The sequence below is a fragment of the Salvelinus sp. IW2-2015 genome, unplaced genomic scaffold, assembly GCF_002910315.2.
Source record: "Salvelinus sp. IW2-2015 unplaced genomic scaffold, ASM291031v2 Un_scaffold2593, whole genome shotgun sequence".
Classification (NCBI taxonomy): domain Eukaryota; kingdom Metazoa; phylum Chordata; class Actinopteri; order Salmoniformes; family Salmonidae; genus Salvelinus; species Salvelinus sp. IW2-2015.
Window position 1 is genome coordinate 122,173 of NW_019943901.1, and position 7,328 is coordinate 129,500.

General features: G+C 39.7%; 1 pseudogene; it reads right to left on the reverse strand.

Moving 5' to 3' along the window:
• Positions 1-7,328, reverse strand: part of LOC112074339 (teneurin-4-like) — a 66,519-nt pseudogene that overhangs the window by 48,300 nt on the left and 10,891 nt on the right.

Here is a 7,328-nt window from a genome sequence, read left to right on the forward strand (position 1 = left end):
ATATATTATGACTATTATAAGAAGACATATTACTATTATAGTGAGAGTAATATAGAATATATTGACCTAATTTTTTACATAGAATAATTATGTAATTACTATTAAGTTATAGAGATAAATTCTTCATAGTCATTATAAATTAGACTATATTATAATTCAATCATTACAATATATAGTTAGACCATAATATCTATATTTCTCTATAATAGTATATGTCTATATACCAGTATAGTGAAGAATTTTAATAATATATGATCATATAATATAGAATTGCATATAATACTATATATATAATGAGAGATATATATTAATGCATTCTTAATTATATAGAAATGAGATAACTTAAGTTACTATTGTATTATGAATAATTCTTAATAGAGTTAATTATGTAACTATTTAGTAAGAACACTTCTAGTATAGTAGTATTATATCTTCTCTATACTATTTAATATAGAGTAATATTATCATTTTCATATTACCCTAGATATAGATAGTAGTATCGTCGATAATAATAAAAGAGACGATATTATATACTCCTTCTATATAATTAGAGAGTTATAGATAATTATAAATATATCCTCTTCTCTCTTCAGTTACGATATGTTTTATCTACTCATATAATTCTAAGGAGGGAAGACATAGAGTATTACATTATAGAAGATATATGAGCGTGAAGTGATAGGATTGGAGAAGATTAAGAGTATTGCATTAATGACTTTGATAGAGATGATCAAAGAGATTATTAATTATTACTTAATCATAAAGCAACGAATTTTCATTGAATGAGTTGGGAACATACTGTACATAAAGAAGAATGCATTATTACCTATTCATAGAGAAATAGAGATTACCTATATAGAAGACATGTGTATACTGGATGGATTGATGGCTGGACAGAGGGATGGATTGTATTAGGGATTTTCCAGTACATATGTGCCCATTTTACATTTCATAGTAGTCAGCAGGATAAGTGCACTCTATGTGTCTGGGTCATTAGACACCATTAGACATCCACCTGTCTGGGGAGTGGACATGTCTATTTATTTTTGTACCATTGCTATGGCTGTAATGTTTCTATGCACTAATGTYAAACCAAGCTAAAATTWGTGCAAGGCAAAAAGATAACGGTGGCTAAATGCCAGAGGGGATGAATCATTACCATAAAGAGGAGTTACTATGTGTGTGATGTAAGGATGAAACCTGTATAAAGAGTGTGTGCCAAGGCTGGAAAGGGAGATGCTTCATGAACCAGCTCGGCTTATATTACTTTGTAATAAAGTCTAATTGAACTCACAGGCTCCGGTATTTGAGAAATATTATTGACTGAATATGTCTACCACAATTGATGGCTGGATGGAGGGATGGATTGATTGATGGCTGGATTGATGGCTGGATGGATGGCTGGATGGAGGGATGAACAGAAAGACAGAAAGACAGGTGAGTGATTGTCAGGTACAGTAGGGTGTTTTACCTTGGAGCTGAGGAGGAGTGGATGGATGGATGGAGCGACAGAGATATGAGTGAGGACTGGAGAGATGGATGACTGAGTGTCCAGTACAGTAGTGTAGACTGTGTTATATTACCTTAGTGCTGTCCCACTCCTGAGCGTTGATCTGTGTTCTGACTAGCTCGTAGGACGGCTCCATGGTATCAGTAGAGGGTTTACGGTAACCTGGTATAACGTTGTACAGCTGGAAGCCAAACGTCACCAGCCAACTGTTGACATCTGGGCAAGAGGGATGAGATAAATACATGTCAAACACGTCAAATACACAGTACAGGCTTATCATTATCATACACACATACCACAATGTATTGTAGACCCTGGAAACACTTTGAACCGAGGAGCCAAATGAAAACCTGCTGCAGAGAATATCTAGTACACACTAGAAGGCTGTCCAAAGATCCWCTCCATGCTTACAGTCAGGACACTTGATTGGTCTCAGGCCTTGGACTAGCTAGCTGTGATTAGTACAGGAATAGTGCTGGAGACATCTTCAGGAGAAGAGACGATATGATGATTCATCTCCTATAGTCTTACATGTGCAGGACAGCTCACCCAGTTGGGTGGCTGTTATCAACACAGGTGACACCTCTCAGAGAGAGCCCGTCATAAACATCATTAAACATTCACCTGGTCTACACAGCTGCTTTTTATATTGTAGCTTTTCCACCAAACTGGGTTTTTCTTACATGTCTTAATAAGGTGACAAAGGGCTTCAAATCACATCCCCAAAAGAGCTTCAAAAATCATTCCAGAAACAGCTTTAAATCACATCCCAGAAACAGCTTTAAATCACATCCCCAAAAGAGCTTTAAATCACAACCCCAAAAGATCTTTAAATCACATCCCAGAAAAGAGCATAAAAGTGGGACTGAAGCAGAGTAGAGTCAACCCCCTCCAATAGCTCTATTCGACATGGGCAGTAGAGTTATTCTCTGGGTTCCACGTTAGGCACCTCTTCAGTTATTCCCGGCTGCATTGTGGCACCTGACAGAGCTGTTTTAAATAAGGATTTTTTTGTTTGAAGACAATGAAAGGACCCAGGTAATCAGCTGAATGGAATGGAAATGTCAGCGCCATCAATCACAATACAGCCTGAGAAAGCTCTCTSGTGAGGCAGCTACGSCTCCGTTCCAAATGGAACCCTATTCCCTATATAGTGCWCTACTTTTGACCWGTACTACTTCATGTAGGGAATAAGGTGGCATTTTGGGATGCACATTTTATCTAACAGGAAGAAATCACTGTGGTTAAATCTAAAAGGCTACTTAAGCATTCCTCCTTCAGTCACGCCGTCTAATGGAGGACCATAGAGCTGATCTGAGATCTGTTGAAAGGTCTCTGACATGCTCCTTCAGTCTAATGGAGGACCATAGAGCTGAACTGAGATCTGTTGAAACGTCTACTCTGTGGTATTGACAGCTATTTGCCATACTTTAAATGAATGATAAAAACCCATTGCTTCCTGAAGAAGTAAAGTAGTGTGCTGATCCTGAATCAGTTTAGTCTTTCAGATCATAATGAAATGATAATGGAATGAACAGGGGGAACTCCAACTCTGACAAGCGTTATCAATGAGGGCCAATGTCCTTACCCCATCAAAACAGTTGTCTTACTGTAGACCAGAACAGTTCTCTTACTGTAAACCAGAACAGTTGTCTTACTGTAGACCAGAACAGTTGTCTTACTGTAAACCAGAACAGTTTGTCTTACTGTAGATACCAGACATTCTCTTACTGTAGAACCAGAACAGTTGTCTTATGTAACCAGAAAGTACGTACCAGAACGTGTCCCTTTACTGTAACGCAGAACAGTTTCTCTACTGTAAACCCAGAACAGTTGTTCTTAAGTAGACGCAGACCCAGTGTCTTTACTGTAGACCAGAACAGTTCTCTTACTGTAAACGCCAGAACAGTTGTCTTATACCAACTAGTCTAACTTAGAACAGACGTTCTACTTAACCGAAGTTGTCCTTAGAAAGAACGTCTTACTGTAACAGAAAAGTTTGCAGCATGGTGACCGGCTTTCTCTCTCATTCTCTCATTCATCCATATCTGTTTCTATGCCAATATATACACAATAACAGATTTCTTCCTCCCTCCTCCCTCCCTCCCTCCCTCCCTCCTCCCTCCCTCCCTCCCTCCCTCCCTCCCTCTCCGTCCCTCCCTCCCTCCCGAGACTGACCTGTCATGTAAACACTGGTCTCCAGGCTGTTGTGAGAGGGTTGTTGGTTCTTGAACATGTACAGGTTGAAAGGTACTATGTTGTTAGCGTTCAGCCTGCTCCACACCTCGGGGTCCGGCGTGGTCCATCCCGGCCAGGGTGTCATAGTCCCTCCGGCCCATGTGTACCAGGCGGCTCAGGGGCTCATACAGACCCCCCTGGTACCCGCCAGGATGAGGTGGAAGCTTGGGTTGGAGTCCAGGTACACCTCCCGAAAGCAGTGTGGAGGATCTGCTTGATCATCAAGGCCAAGAGCCATCTGAAATAAAGAAACAACAAAAGGGTACGTCCTTAATGACACTCCGCTCCCATACGTCATATAGCACCTGCTCCTCCATTCAAACAATGTTCTTTGAAGAGCAGCAATCATTTTGGACAAATTACGTCATAAAATATATATACAGAAAACAACAAGAACCGCTATGTACACACGTTGAGACAATTAAGGAAATCATCTCATATACACAGAACCAGTTCAACGTTTGGAACACCCTACTCAAGGGGTTTTTTTCTTCATTTTACTATTTTCTACAATGTAACGAATGTGGAAACAACAAGTCTATGAAATAAACACATGTGGAATGTATGTAGTAACACCCAAACAAGTGTTAAACAAATTCTTCAAAGTACCATCCTTTTTGCCTTGATGACAGCTTTGCACACTCTAGCATTCATTCCTCTCAACCAGCTTCCCGAGGTAGTCACCTGGAATGCATTTCAATTAACAGGTATGAATGGTTAAAAGTTCATTTGAAGTCAATCAGTTGTGTTTGTACAAAGGTAGGGTGGTATACGAAGGATAGCCCTATTTGGTAAAAGACCAAGTCCATATTATGGCAAGAACAGCTCAAATAAGCAAAGAGAAAATGACAGTACATCATTACTTTAAGACATGAAGGTCAGTCAATCTGGAGAACTTTGAACGTTTCTTCAAGTGCAGTCGCAAAAAACCCATCAAGCGCTATGATGAAACTGGCTTCATGAGGACTGACACAAGAAAGGAAGACCCAGAGTTACCTCTGCTGCAGAGGATAAGTTCATTAGAGTTACCAGCCTCAGATATTGCAGCCCAAAATAAATGCTTCACAGAGTTCAAGGAACAGACACATCTCAACATCAACTGTTCAGAGGAGGACCGCGTGAATCAGGCCTTCATGGTCGAATTGCTGCAAAGAAACCACTACTAAAGGACACTAATGAGAAGAAGAGACTTGCTTGGGCCGAAACACGAGCAATGGACATTAGACCGGTGGAAATCTGTCCTTTGGTCTGATGAGTCCAATTTTGAGAATTTTGGTTCCAACCTCTGTGTCTTTGTCAAACGCAGAGTTGGTGAATGGATGATTCTCTGCATATGTGGTTTCCACCGTGAAGCATGGAGGAGGAGGTGTGATGGTGTGGGATGGTGTGGGGGTGCTTTGCTGGTGGCACTGTCAGTGATTTATTTAGAATTCAAGGCACACCCTAACCAGCATGGCTCCCACAGCATTCTGCAGCGATACGCCATCTCATCTMGTTTGCCCTTTGTGGGACTATCATTTGTTTTTCAACAGGACAATGACCCAACACACRTCCAGGCTYTGTAAGGGCTATTTGACCAAGAAGGAGAGTGATGGAGTGCTGCATCAGATGACCTGGCCTCCACATTCACACAACCTCAACCCAACTGAGATGGTTTGGGATGAGTTTTATAAAAGCATTTTTTAAATTTAAATTATTATTATTTTACCCTTATTTTACCAGGTAAGTTGACTGAGAACACGTTCTCATTTYCAGCAACGACCTGGGGAATAGTTACAGGAGAGAGGAGGCTGAATGAGCCAATTGGAAGCTGGGGATGAATAGGTGACCGTGATGTTATGAGGGCCAGATTGGGAATTTAACCAGGACACCGGGGTTAACACCCCTACTCTTACGATAAGTGCCACGGGATCTTTAGTGACCACAGAGAGTCAGGACACCCGTTCAACGTCCCATCCAAAAGACGTTGGACCGCAGAGTGAAGGACAAGCAGCCAACAAGTGCCCAGCATATGTGGGAACTCCTTCAAGATAATTGGAAAAGCATTCCAGGTGAAGCTGGTTGAGAGAATGACAAGAGTGTGCAAAGGTATCATCAAGACAAAGGGTGGCTACTTTGAAGAATGTAAAATATTAGATATATTTTGATTTTTTTGGTTACTACATGATTCCATATGTGTTATTTCATKGTTMTGATGTCTTCACTATTATTCTACAATGTAGAAAATAGTAAAAAATAAAGTGTCCAAACTTTTGACTGGTACGGTATATATATACATATTTTTATACTTTATTTGTACGTTTTCAAGTTTGAGAAAATAGAGACATTGACATTAATACAACAGAGATAAAACAATATTAGTCTTCTATTGAGTCAAAAGTGAACTTATTCTCCCATTGACATCATGACTAAGTTTTAAGATTTGCCCCCCTCCATAATCACCTGAAGACGGCCTGCGGCGTGCCGATTGTATCACACGCTACATAAAACTCATCCCCACTACTGAGCTCCATGGAGAACAGGTGTCCCTGCAGGTCGTAGTACAGGGAAGAGATCTCTGAGCTGGTGTGGTTGTACATGTGCGTGACCCGGGTGGGGCTGGACAGGTCAGCATAGAAGAACTGGAGGTGGTGACCCAGACTGGACCTGGATGAGACCCTCCGACCCAGACCATCGTACCGGTAACGGATGCTCCAGCCGCTCACCCGGTTGTAGACCTTGACAAGAAACATATCAATCAATAATACAGGAAATAACAGTTACTATATTTGACACCTTTTATACCACACTTGAGGACACCTTACGTTAAAAGATGTAACTTACGTTAAAAAAGATTTACCTTACGTTAAAAGATGTAATGTACGTTAAAAGATTTACCTTTTACCTTATGTTAAAAAGATTTACCTTACGTTAAAAAGATTTACCCTACGTTAAAAAGATTTACCTTACGTTAAAAAGATTTACCTTTTACATTACGTTAAAAGATTTACCTTACGTTAAAAGATTTACCTTACGTTAAAAAGATTTACCTTTTACCTTATGTTAAAATATTTACCTTACTTTAAAAAGATTGACCTTTTACCTTACGTTAAAATATTTGCCTTACGTTAAAAAGATTTACCTTACGTTAAAAGATTTGCCTTACGTTAAAAAGATTTTCCTACGTTAAAAAGATTTACCTTACGTTAAAAATATTTACCTTACGTTAAAAAGATTTACCTTACGTTAAAAAGATTTACCTTTTACCTTACGTTAAAAGATTTACATTGCGGTAAAAATATTTACCTTACGCAAAAAATATTTACCTTACGTTAAAAGATTTACCTTATGTGAAAAAGATTTACCTTACGTTAAAAGTACATTAAAATCAAAGTGTGAATAAAAGGAATCAGAAGACCATAGGGAGCAGAACAGATCACACCGAGCATTGGCTAGCAGGAACATATTCAAGGATAGAGCATCAGCTAGCAGGAACATATTCAACCACTAGCCAGTGCTCGGTGGTTGGCATATGTTCTGCTGCTGTGCGCTATCCTTGCATATGTTCCTGCTAGCTGTGCTCTGTCTTGATATGTTCTGC